A 13,872-nucleotide genomic window follows, 5' to 3' on the forward strand; every position below is an offset into this window, starting at 1 on the left:
CATTTGTCCTGGTTCTTTGCTTCCAAGACCTCAGGTGCATACTCTACTTAGTATTAAAGATGCATTATTTTTTCAATTTATTAATAAGAGCTAAATGTTGACTTTGCACAGCACTCAATTCCTGAAAGCAGGAGACATAAGAAACAATTTTTAGGTGGGTCAAAATAACTTCAGTTTCAAAGCTATTACACAATCATAATGCCATTATTACTGTGTACCCAATGAGGCTATATTATGGACATATATTTATGAACATAGAAAAACCTTAATGAAATATTTATAAGTGTAAATTCTTCCAAACATACATTATTGGTGCTAATAGGGTTTATATTTTTATAAAGAAAAAAATCAAACATGAAATTAAGTGTCTGTAGAGGCATACATAGAAACTATAACAATAGTGATTCATTTGTGGAATTGTAATTGGCTTTATTTCTCCAAATACTTTTTGAAGTTTGGGATATTAAGCAGAAACTACTTTCTAACTGGAAAATATCTTAATTTATGTGCACATGTATGTATGTGCAAGTTCTCTTTCTTCAAAGAAATTTTTCTCTGAAATCCACCTCCCTGGAGATTTTGCAGTGAACAAATATTTAGCCATAAATTCCATTAATGGCCTCATTTTTATTATATTATAAGCTTTACTGCTAAAGGATGAACTCCATTTCTTAATTCTTATTCACACAAAAACTGACTTCAAGGTTGCTACAGACATCAAAGTTGAGAGAGCAAGGACCTTATTCTGCAATTAAGGTTCTGTAGCACAATAAAATTGCCGTGGATAAAGCTATTGCCTTTTAAATGCTTAAAGATGATTTAATGTCAGCCATAACCTATGCAAGAGCACTGCTCAAAGAGGAGGTTTATCCCATGATGGCTGAGATGAAAGAGTTTTACTGTTTGTTTACTTCTTCAAGGAAAACAAAATACCATTGAGAGAATGTATTAGGCAATTTAACAATTGACAGTTGGAAAATTAGGCAATTTAACAGTATGAATCACCCACTCCTTCTGGAGAACATTTTATCCTCCTGTATTTCATGAAATACTAAGAGCTAGTTTAGGTAGCAAAGTTGGTGATAATCATGATTATCTGTAGCACTCAACTCAATTCGATTTATTTCAGCAAATACTCATGAAAAACGACTTTGTTTTCCTGGGCTTTGAGCCTCATCTTGTACAGTGCCTGCCCTGGATACAGAATTCCCATGTAAAATCTGGATCTAGCACTTCGTAACTCTGAGACACTGGGATAAATTACATTCTCTCTCTCTCTCTCTCTCCCCCCCCCCAGTTTCCTCAAGAGATTATAACCCTACTTTATAGGGTTAAATAAGCTAGAAACATGAGGGCCCAACTGCATTTCCCCAAACAAAATTAGAAAATGTCACCATCTCAAATGCAAATGGTATAACCCATGTGGAAAGGTAATTAATAGATGAGCTTATAAAGTATCTCAAGTTAGTCTCAAATTAATTTTTTTAAAAGCTCCTATATTTAATCAAGGAAGCCAGGGTATTTATCATCCTATACTATGATATGTCTGAGATAATATTTGTATATATATTTGATAAAGAAAATTATATAACAAAATTATGTCATTGTAATCTATAATCAGTATATGGATCAGTATTGAACTGAAAGTGTTAAATCTTTCTTCAATGACCTGTTAAGAATTATTTGAGTAAATTCTATAATTCTCTGCCAGTTTTAGGTTTTAAATTCCAATCCACTCTAATCCAATTTAAAATGTCAAGCTCATATCCAATTTGTTACTCAGGTTCTCTCCCACCAACAGTACTTGTGCATGGGTCCGAAAGGTACAGAGGGCATGGTCAGCCCTCCCATAACCTCCTTCCTTCCCTCTTCTGGGCCTATGTGCTCCACAATTGTGAAGACCAGGATTCATGTTTAGAGCAAAGGGGGAAAAAACATTTTACTTAACCAGGCTACTATAGTTCTCTTGTGCTTTCTGTGGCTTCTCTGACTAAACTCCACTGACTGTGCCTTTGAGAGAAACAGTGCCAGAGACCCCCTCATGGGACACACACTTGAGGGGTGTGTATAACTTATTTGTGCAGCACCAATTTGGTCTCCATCCTTGATACATTGAGGATGTTCCAGTGTTGGACAGAAACTGCTTATTTCTGTACCTCATTATATCCCCCTAACTCCAGTTTCTCCCCTGCTAGGTCTACTTAGGGGGCCAAAGCATCAAGCTTGCTGCATAAAAGAGAGCCCATCCCAGAAATGAGTCACCAGACCCATAACTTATTTCATATACCTCCAAACTCTTCTATTGATTCTTTTGGAGCTATTTCCCCATTTGGCTTGATAAGAAAAGAGGAAAGAAAGTCAAAACGTCCTTCGTTGGGTGGAAAACTCAGAATTCCTCAAATGCATTTAATTTTTTTAAGGGTTGGGAAGAGAAATAAGGATTCAGGAAGTTGTTGAGGGTAGCCAAGCTGATGTGGATATTTTTTCATTAGCCCAGTTAGCTCTGGGCTCTGACCACCACTGTTTTTAGTTCCTTCTTGAATAAGCCTATGGTGGATAGAATAATGGTCTCCCAAAGATGTTTATGTCCTAATCTCTGGGACCTATAAATATGATGTATTGCATGGCAAAAGGGAATTAAGGCAGGAAATAAATTAAGGTTACTAATCAACTGGACTTAAGATAGAACTATTATCCTGCTAGATCATCCCAGTGGATCCAGTATAATTACAAGGGTCATTAAATATGGACAAGGGAAGCAGAAGGACCAGTGTCAGAGTGATGCAGTGTGATGTGATAGAGTTGGCCAGATTGTTGGCTTTGAAAGTGGAAAGGGACCATATGCATGAGGGAATGCAGGCAGCCTTCAGAAGCTGGAAGAGGCAAGGAAACAGATCATCTCTTAGAGCCTCCACTAGGAATGCAGCCCTAGAGACACCTTTATTTTAGCCTAATGAGACCCATTTCAAATTCTGACCTCTAGAACTGTAAGATAATAAATTTGTGTTGTTTTTAAGATACTAAGCTTGTAGTAATTTGTTTCACCAGCAATAGGAAGCTAATATAGAGTCTTAGTAATTAATTTTTTTACCCTCTCCCAAAAATTCCTCTCTCCTGCTTCATAACTAGGAAAGACCCACACTATGATTATCTAATGCAAATGTTTTGCTTTATTTTGAAAACACAGCCTGGTTGTATAACATGGTAATCCAGCTGCCCATTTGGATTCAACACACTTTGCTCTAAGACCATGATTGTAAAGACTTTTTTCCATTTTTTTTTTCTTTAAGAGACATTATTTGGAAAGAATTTGTTAAGTCATGATCAGAGAACTATTCATTTCTTTGGCACTGAAATGGGGGGGTTGACACTAAGAAAGATTTTTCTGCCAGGCCAAGAAACTTGAAATTAATTCAGTAGCCAAACAGCAGTCATTAGATATTTTTGAGCAGAAATTAAATTTATGAAAAAGTGTTCTGGCAGTAGTGAATAAAATGGACAGAAGAAGGATAGACAAAAGAGAAACACCTAGATACATACTGTCATCATATACAGGCAAGTGTTGATAACTATCTGAAACAAAAATATGGCTCTGACAACAAAAAGGAAGAGATTAATTAAAAGTAAATTGTGTCAAAAAATTTTAGCAATTAACTCTATATGAAAGGACAGACAGGGGGATGCCTGAGAGGCTCAGTGGTTGAGCATTCCCTGCAGGGAGACTGCTTCTCCCTCTGCCTCTCTCTGTGTATCTCCCATGAATAAATAAATAAAATATTTAAAAAATAAAAGGACAGACATGAAAATGTTAAAAAGGCAAACCCTAATTTTCATAACTGACCGAGAAGACAGCAGGTATGAAACTGCTATGGAAAAATCATTTGTAGAAAGATTATGATGATGTTGAAATAAAATCTGTAGGCTCAAAACAGAGTTGCTCTCTGCCTGGGGTACTATTCAACAACAAACGAAAGCTTCAATAACTTTCATGTCCCTACAAACACTTTGCTTAACTAGAAATGCAGTATTTACAGCCAACCAATCCCAAAAGCCAAGCCAACTCTTATTCCCTTGTTTCCTTTTCATTTTCTGTTCTTTTTCCTTTCTTGTTCCTTATTCCCTATCCTACAAATGCTTCCCTCCTTCTGCCCCATTTTGCAGTTCTCTGGACGCTTGGGAATTGAGACTGCTATTTCATAAAGTGTTAAATAAAGTTTATATCACCTCAATTGTCCTCTTTAATCATTTTTAACAACAATAAAACCATTAATACTTTGCTAGACATTTCACAGCTAAAAAACTCTGGGAATTTATACCAGGGGAAATAAACTTTAGACATTATAATGTATTCCCAGGGTATAAAGTCCTTCTACTCCCACTAATTCATTCCATTGAAACTTCTGCCTGCTTCTTTTGAAAGATATTCTAAGAGAAATACAAATTAATTACTTGTCCTAATCCTTTAAGACTACTATAACAAAAACAGCCTGGGCAGCTCAAACAAAAAACACTTCCTTTTCACAGTTCTGGAGTCTGGGAAATCCAAGAGTGAGATTGTAGCAGATTTGCTGTCTGGTGAAGGCCAACTTCCTGATTCACAAGATGACCATCTTCCCACTGTGTCCTCACATACTGGGAGGGGTAAGGAAGCTCTCTGGGGTCTCGTACAAGGGCACTAATCCTCAATTTTCTCCATGTTAATTGGTACTTATTTTTATAGTATTTCTGCAGAGAGTATGTATCAGTTTAGATTCTATTCTATAAACAGAAACCCTCCAGTTACTTGAAGTGGGAAGAGCTTTACTACAGAAAATTGGTACCCGTAGAATTGTTTGAAGGGCTGGAGCAAAGGTGGGGAGCGTCTAATTAAGGCCTATACCACAGAAGGCCACAAAAGAGATTGCCAGAGTAACTACTACTTCTGCCACATTCCAGAAGGTTTAGAAACCCAAAGGATGCCAAAGGAAGGTTTAGGTTCAAGAACACAATTCTATACAACATGCGGAGGATCAAGAAACCAAGATGGAGAAGCTAGTGCACCACTACTGTAATGCCTCAACACCAAAGCTGGTGATTAGGCATGGAATTCTGCTACAGAACACAAAAACAAAGCAATTATTTCTCCACCCCACTGATGACAGCAGGAATCAGCCAGCAGTAGAAGGAGGAGGATGATTGTCTCATTTCTGTCTTCTAAATCTCACACAGAGCATTTAATAGGCAGAATATTATTTATACCTAGAACACTAATGACAAGAAAATAAAGTAGTTAGCTTTCTGGGCCATACAACACAAGAAGATTTCCAAGAAAAGGGTAAAAAATAAATATTGGGTGTCAATTAATCATATCCAACACAGGGTTTCATTTTAAATACTTTTTTTTAATTTCCCAAGTTGTTTCTATTTCTCACAAATTTTTGAATGTAAATGAGATATGAAATCTTATTAAGGCATAGTCTTTGCTAATTATATAAAACTTATTCTAACACTCAAAGTTCTTAAATTCTCTATTAACCAGAATATTGGCATTTCACCACAAAAATAATAACTGATCTGGGCAGCCCAGGTGGCTCAGTGGTTTAGCACCACCTTTGGCTCAGGGTGTGTCCTGGAGACCAGGGATGGAGTCCCAGGTCGGGCTCCCTGTATGGAGCCTACTTCTCCCTCTGGCTGTGTCTCTGTCTCTCTCTCTGTGTCTCTCATGAATAAATAAATAAAATCTAATAATAATAATAATAATAATAATAATAATAATAACTGATCCTCATTTTGATGATCCTAAAGCACGGTACTCCTTTTAAATGATGGAACTGTCTGTACACCAATGTGAAAAGTTTATTTCCTTATGTTTTCTGAGGCTTTCCATTTTATAGAAAGGATTTTGATTCAAATGGATTGTTTTATAATACAAAAAGAAATTATGACATTTCCTATATAGAGAGCCCTACATTGGGCTTCCTGCTCAGTGGGGAGTCAGCTTCTCCTTCCCCCCTCACCCCATTCATGAGCTTTTACTCTTTCTCTCAAATAAATAAATAAAATCTTTAAAAAAAAAGGAAAGAAAACCAAATTTTCCTTTATAAAAATACACCTTAGTAGAAAAATACAGAGATCAATGCCACCTCATCTTATTCCTTTTGCAGGTAGTCCACTCAAACCACATTGGGCCAGGCAGAAAGCTGAGGCACAGACCTGAATTCAACTCCTTTATATTTCCATGTTCTTGGAAAATAGGGCCCAATGGGAAATGCACAAAGACACCCATTCTGATTTATCTTCACTGTAGTTTTATAAGTTTTTGTTTACCAATTCCTTCAACATTTCCAGTCATGAAGTCAAAATCTACAGAGTGAAATTATATTTCCTTGACTTCTTTATTATAGATCCTGAGGTGAACTATTTAGCATCCCCAAGAAGTATTAGGTGATACTATCTCAGGCTCAGTTACCTTCCTCCAACAGTAATTTAAGTTCAAAATAATGGCTAGGGAGTGCCCTTTGTAAGGACATGAGTGATAAAATGTGAATCCTTTTTCAAAAGAGTAATTTTGGAGGTAGAAAAAAAGTGTCAAAAAGTGTGATTTATATTTCAGCATTTTTTTTCTTAAGATTCTACCTATTTATTTGAGAGTGAGGTAGAAAGAGGATGAGCAAGGAGGAGAGGGAGAAGCAGACTGAGATGGGATTCCCTATTCCCTACTGGGGGCTATATTCCAGGACCCCAGGTTCATGACTTCAGCTGAAGGCAAATGCTTAACCAACTAAGCCACCCAGCTGCTCCATTTCAGCACATTTTATACTTAATTCCATCACATCCTCTACCCTATCCTCAATTATACAAAAAAAAAAAAAAAAAAAAAATGCCTAAAGTATGACCATCAAAGTAAAGACAAAGAGGAATTATATCATAATTTATGGGAAAATCTGTCCAAGCAAACAGACCAAACATTGTTGCAATTAAGCACAAATTTTGATTTTTGAAGTTCATTGCTATTCAAACTGAAAATTAAGTGGCACCTGCACGGTTCAGTTGTTGATCATCTGCCTTCGGCTCAGGTCATGATCTCAGGGTCCTGGGATCAAGTCATTTTGGGCTTCCTGCTCAGCAGGAATTCTCCTTCTCCCTCTGCCTACCCCCACCCCCCACTCATGCTCTCTCTCTTTCAAATAAATAAAGAAAACACTTTTTAAAAACTGAAAACTAATGTGGTAGATCATTTAAATCTTTTATTTAAAAAAGCATAAAAATAGGTGAAATTTTTTCTATTAAATTATAATGGACCGTGTTATACATGGTTTTATGAAAGATAAATAGTCCACTGACTATCTTTATAGTGAATGTAGTTAAAAGAGCAAAACATTTATTTCCAAGAGATTAATATTGATGTATTATGCCATAAATGTATAAAGAAATTCTATGGGTATAAAATAAAGTTTAATAAAAAGAGATTATAGACAGCCTTAAAAATAAGTGGAGGTTAATCTTTTCCTCACTCTCCTCTCCAATATTCAGTTAATCATCAACTCTTTATAATTTCATCTTATAAGTTTCCCTCAAATCCAGATAATTTAACCGGGAATGTGCCACGACCCCCAAAACCAGGCTACCATTTCAACCACTCACATGAGTAAAATGAATGTCTAGTACTCAGCTAGTTTTCTCAGGTGGCTCACTAATCAAAATTGTACATTTGACTGGCTGAACATATACGACATGCCTGCACCTTACCTGCAAGGGACATTAGAAATTGAAGCTTTTGAATTCTATCTTGGAGAAATAAAACTCACAATGCAGGATGTGAGAATGCTCCAAAGTTGTCAAGTATCCACTTCCAAGGCTTTGCATGATAGTACCTTTCCTTATTGCCAGTTTCATTCAAGCTCTCCTTTCTCATATGTTTTTGATGCAGCCATGAGGGATTTCTTTCATTTCCTCAAATGTTCCCGATTCTATCCTGACTCATGCCTTCGTGCACTCACAATGGTGATGGATAATGAAGACAATGAAGATGCTATAACTTGTCTTGAGCACTATACACAGGTACTCCTTTAAGGGCCAAATGGTTATGAATTCACTGGTGCAGACTCCACCGATTTCTTTTTTCTAAGTAGTGTGTTTTACTTGTACTTAGAAAGAAATAACAACTGTTTAAAACTACTTCTTGGGACACCTGGGTGGCTCAGTGGGTTAGCATTTGCCTTTGGCCCAGGGCATGATTCTAGAGTCTCAGGATCGAGTCCCACATCAGGCTTCCTGCATGGAGCCTGCTTCTCCCTCTGCTTATGTCTCTGCCTCTGTGTGTCTGTGTGTCTCTCATGAATAAATAAATAAAATATTTAAAATAAATAAATAAATAAATCTACTTCTTTAGTTATTTCTGAAGAATAGGACCATAACTTTGTTCAAATATTCAAGGTGACTGTCAAGCATTCCGCTTTAGTGACACACTGCTTTCTTTGGCCTTGTATACCTATGTACTCTAAATAACTTCTCTTGATTGAACTGAAGACAATTTGTATTTTTGGTTGTTTTTGTTCACATGAAGAATCTAAAGCACTCTTTATCCAGCTTGCTCAACTGGAATATAACTCAAATGTTAAATATCAACATTTTCAGAAGTTCCGTGACCTTTTAACTCTTTCTGATGTACTTTGGAAATGGTTATTTCCAATATCTTATCCTTGGCTATGCATGGATTCATTCTTTGTTAAAAAATAAAGTTGTGCAGCGCAGCCCCCGGAGCACAGAGCGCCGGGACACAGCCCAGGATCCGGCCTCCCCCGGGACAGGCAGAGGCCGGGAGGGCCCAGGACAGCAAGGACGCTCCTGCCCCAGCTGAGCAGATCAGCGGCCCCGCCCGGAGCCTCCAGGCCCTGCAGACGGAGTTCCTGCCGGAGCTGAATCCAGGTTTCCAGAGCTGGCCCCGCCACTGGGGCTGTTCCTCCTGCGGTCACGGGGTAAACAACCCCCACTGAGCCCTGCACCAGGCAGGGGCACAGCAGCTCCCCCAACTGCTAACACCTGAAAATCAGCACAGCAGGCCCCTCCCCCAGAACACCAGCTAGACTGACAACTTCCAGGAGAAGCCAAGGGACTTAAAGTACACAGAATCAGAAGATACTCCCCCGTGGTTCTTTTTTTGTTTTTTTTTTTTTTTGTTTTTTTTTTTAATGCTTTTTGATTTGTTTCCTTCCCCCACCCCTTTTTTTCCTCCTTTCTTTTTCTTTCTCTTTTTCTTTTTTTTTTTTTTTCGTTTTTTTTTCTTCCCTTTTTTTTTTCTCTTTCTCTTTTCTTTCCTTCTTTCTCTCCTCTCTTTTTCTCTTTTTCCCAATACAACTTGCTTTTGGCCACTCTGCACTGAGCAAAATGACTAGAAGGAAAACCTCACCTCAAAAGAAAGAATCAGAAACAGTCCTCTCTCCCACAGAGTTACAAAATCTGGATTACAATTCAATGTCAGAAAGCCAATTCAGAAGCACTATTATACAGCTACTGGTGGCTCTAGAAAAAAGTATAAAGGACTCAAGAGACTTCATGACTGCAGAATTTAGAGCTAATCAGGCAGAAATTAAAAATCAATTGAATGAGATGCAATCCAAACTAGAAGTCCTAACAACGAGGGTTAATGAGGTGGAAGAACGAGTGAGTGACATAGAAGACAAGTTGATAGCAAAGAGGGAAACTGAGGAAAAAAGAGACAAACAATTAAAAGACCATGAAGATAGATTAAGGGAAATAAACAACAGCCTGAGAAAGAAAAACCTACGTTTAATTGGGGTTCCCGAGGGCGCCGAAAGGGACAGAGGGCCAGAATATGTATTTGAACAAATTCTAGCTGAAAACTTTCCTAATCTGGGAAGGGAAACAGGCATTCAGATCCAGGAAATAGAGAGATCCCCCCCTAAAATCAATAAAAACCGTTCAACACCTCGACATTTAATAGTGAAGCTTGCAAATTCCAAAGATAAAGAGAAGATCCTTAAAGCAGCAAGAGACAAGAAATCCCTGACTTTTATGGGGAGGAGTATTAGGGTAACAGCAGACCTCTCCACAGAGACCTGGCAGGCCAGAAAGGGCTGGCAGGATATATTCAGGGTCCTAAATGAGAAGAACATGCAACCAAGAATACTTTATCCAGCAAGGCTCTCATTCAAAATGGAAGGAGAGATAAAGAGCTTCCAAGACAGGCAGCAACTAAAAGAATATGTGACCTCCAAACCAGCTCTGCAAGAAATTTTAAGGGGACTCTTAAAATTCCCCTTTAAGAAGAAGTTCAGTGGAACAGTCCACAAAAACAAGGACTGAATAGATATCATGATGACACTAAACTCATATCTCTCAATAGTAACTCTGAATGTGAACGGGCTTAATGACCCCATCAAAAGGCGCAGGGTTTCAGACTGGATAAAAAAGCAGGACCCATCTATTTGCTGTCTACAAGAGACTCATTTTGAAGGACACCTACAGCCTGAAAATAAAAGGTTGGAGAACCATTTACCATTCGAATGGTCCTCAAAAGAAAGCAGGGGTAGCCATCCTTATATCAGATAAACTAAAATTTACCCCAAAGACTGTAGTGAGAGATGGAGAGGGACACTATATCATACTTAAAGGATCTATTCAACAAGAGGACTTAACAATCCTCAATATATATGCCCCGAATGTGGGAGCTGCCAAATATATCAATCAATTATTAACCAAAGTGAAGAAATACTTAGATAATAATACACTTATACTTGGTGACTTCAATCTAGCTCTTTCTATACTCGATAGGTCTTCTAAGCACAACATCTCCAAAGAAACGAGAGCTTTAAATGATACACTGGACCAGATGGATTTCACAGATATCTACAGAACTTTACATCCAAACTCAACTGAATACACATTCTTCTCAAGTGCACATGGAACTTTCTCCAGAATAGACCACATATTGGGTCACAAATCGGGTCTGAACCGATACCAAAAGATTGGGATTGTCCCCTGCATATTCTCAGACCATAATGCCTTGAAATTAGAACTAAATCACAACAAGAAGTTTGGAAGGACCTCAAACACGTGGAGGTTAAGGACCATCCTGCTAAAAGATAAAAGGGTCAACCAGGAAATTAAGGAAGAATTAAAAAGATTCATGGAAACTAATGAGAATGAAGATACAACCGTTCAAAATCTTTGGGATGCAGCAAAAGCAGTCCTAAGGGGGAAATACATCACAATACAAGCATCCATTCAAAAACTGGAAAGAACTCAAATACAAAAGCTAACCTTACACATAAAGGAACTAGAGAAAAAACAGCAAATAGATCCTACACCCAAGAGAAGAAGGGAGTTAATAAAGATTCGAGCAGAACTCAACGAAATCGAGACCAGAAGAACTGTGGAACAGATCAACAGAACCAGGAGTTGGTTCTTTGAAAGAATTAATAAGATAGATAAACCATTAGCCAGCCTTATTAAAAAGAAGAGAGAGAAGACTCAAATTAATAAAATCATGAATGAGAAAGGAGAGATCACTACCAACACCAAGGAAATACAAACGATTTTAAAAACATATTATGAACAGCTATATGCCAATAAATTAGGCAATCTAGAAGAAATGGACGCATTCCTGGAAAGCCACAAACTACCAAAACTGGAACAGGAAGAAATAGAAAACCTGAACAGGCCAATAACCAGGGAGGAAATTGAAGCAGTCATCAAAAACCTCCCAAGACACAAGAGTCCAGGGCCAGATGGCTTCCCAGGGGAATTTTATCAAACGTTTAAAGAAGAAACCATACCTATTCTCCTAAAGCTGTTTGGAAAGATAGAAAGAGATGGAGTACTTCCAAATTCCTTCTATGAGGCCAGCATCACCTTAATTCCAAAACCAGACAAAGACCCCACCAAAAAGGAGAATTACAGACCAATATCCCTGATGAACATGGATGCAAAAATTCTCAACAAGATACTGGCCAATAGGATCCAACAGTACATTAAGAAAATTATTCACCATGACCAAGTAGGATTTATCCCTGGGACACAAGGCTGGTTCAACACCCGTAAAACAATCAATGTGATTCATCATATCAGCAAGAGAAAAACCAAGAACCATATGATCCTCTCATTGGATGCAGAGAAAGCATTTGACAAAATACAGCATCCATTCCTGATCAAAACTCTTCAGAGTGTAGGGATAGAGGGAACATTCCTCGACATCTTAAAAGCCATCTATGAAAAGCCCACAGCAAATATCATTCTCAATGGGGAAGCACTGGGAGCCTTTCCCCTAAGATCAGGAACAAGACAGGGATGTCCACTCTCACCACTGCTGTTCAACATAGTACTGGAAGTCCTAGCCTCAGCAATCAGACAACAAAAAGACATTAAAGGTATTCAAATTGGCAAAGAAGAAGTCAAACTCTCCCTCTTCGCTGATGACATGATACTCTACATAGAAAACCCAAAAGTCTTCACCCCAAGATTGCTAGAACTCATACAGCAATTCGGTAGCGTGGCAGGATACAAAATCAATGCCCAGAAGTCAGTGGCATTTCTATACACTAACAATGAGACTGAAGAAAAAGAAATTAAGGAGTCAATCCCATTTACAATTGCACCCAAAAGCATAAGATACCTAGGAATAAACCTAACCAAAGATGTAAAGGATCTATACCCTCAAAACTATAGAACACTTCTGAAAGAAATTGAGGAAGACACAAAGAGATGGAAAAATATTCCATGCTCATGGATTGGCAGAATTAATATTGTGAAAATGTCAATGTTACCCAGGGCAATATACACGTTTAATACAATCCCTATCAAAATACCATGGACTTTCTTCAGAGAGTTAGAACAAATTATTTTAAGATTTGTGTGGAATCAGAAAAGACCCCGAATAGCCAGGGGAATTTTAAAAAAGAAAACCATATCTGGGGGCATCACAATGCCAGATTTCAGGTTGTACTACAAAGCTGTGGTCATCAAGACAGTGTGGTACTGGCACAAAAACAGACACATAGATCAGTGGAACAGAATAGAGAATCCAGAAGTGGACCCTGAACTTTATGGGCAACTAATATTCGATAAAGGAGAAAAGACTATCCATTGGAAGAAAGACAGTCTCTTCAATAAATGGTGCTGGGAAAATTGGACATCCACATGCAGAAGAATGAAACTAGACCACTCTCTTTCACCATACACAAAGATAAACTCAAAATGGATGAAAGATCTAAATGTGAGACAAGATTCCATCAAAATCCTAGAGAAGAACACAGGCAACACCCTTTTTGAACTCGGCCATAGTAACTTCTTGCAAGATACATCCACGAAGGCAAAAGAAACAAAAGCAAAAATGAACTATTGGGACTTCATCAAGATAAGAAGCTTTTGCACAGCAAAGGACACAGTCAACAAAACTCAAAGACAACCTACAGAATGGGAGAAGATATTTGCAAATGACATATCAGATAAAGGGCTAGTTTCCAAGATCTATAAAGAACTTCTTAAACTCAACACCAAAGAAACAAACAATCCAATCATGAAATGGGCAAAAGACATGAACAGAAATCTCACAGAGGAAGATATAGACATGGCCAACATGCACATGAGAAAATGCTCTGCATCACTTGCCATCAGGGAAATACAAATCAAAACCACAATGAGATACCACCTCACACCAGTGAGAATGGGGAAAATTAACAAGGCAGGAAACAACAAATGTTGGAGAGAATGCGGAGAAAAAGGAACCCTCATACACTGTTGGTGGGAATGTGAACTGGTGCAGCCACTCTGGAAAATTGTGTGGAGGTTCCTCAAACAGTTAAAAATATACCTGCCCTACGACCCAGCAATTGCACTGTTGGGGATTTACCCCAAAGATACAAATGCAGTGAA

The 13,872-nt window shown here is 38.0% G+C and overlaps 1 long non-coding RNA gene across 2 annotated transcripts in view; it reads left to right on the forward strand.

Moving 5' to 3' along the window:
• The window catches only part of LOC144312892 (uncharacterized), a 44,459-nt gene that overhangs the window by 9,093 nt on the left and 21,494 nt on the right, over nt 1-13,872 (forward strand). For both annotated transcript variants that reach the window (XR_013378541.1, XR_013378540.1), the window contains exon 2: nt 4,525-4,641. This is a non-coding gene — a long non-coding RNA (uncharacterized LOC144312892). The remainder of the gene's footprint in view (nt 1-4,524; nt 4,642-13,872) is intronic.

This window comes from Canis aureus, chromosome 4, assembly GCF_053574225.1.
Source record: "Canis aureus isolate CA01 chromosome 4, VMU_Caureus_v.1.0, whole genome shotgun sequence".
Taxonomy (NCBI): domain Eukaryota; kingdom Metazoa; phylum Chordata; class Mammalia; order Carnivora; family Canidae; genus Canis; species Canis aureus.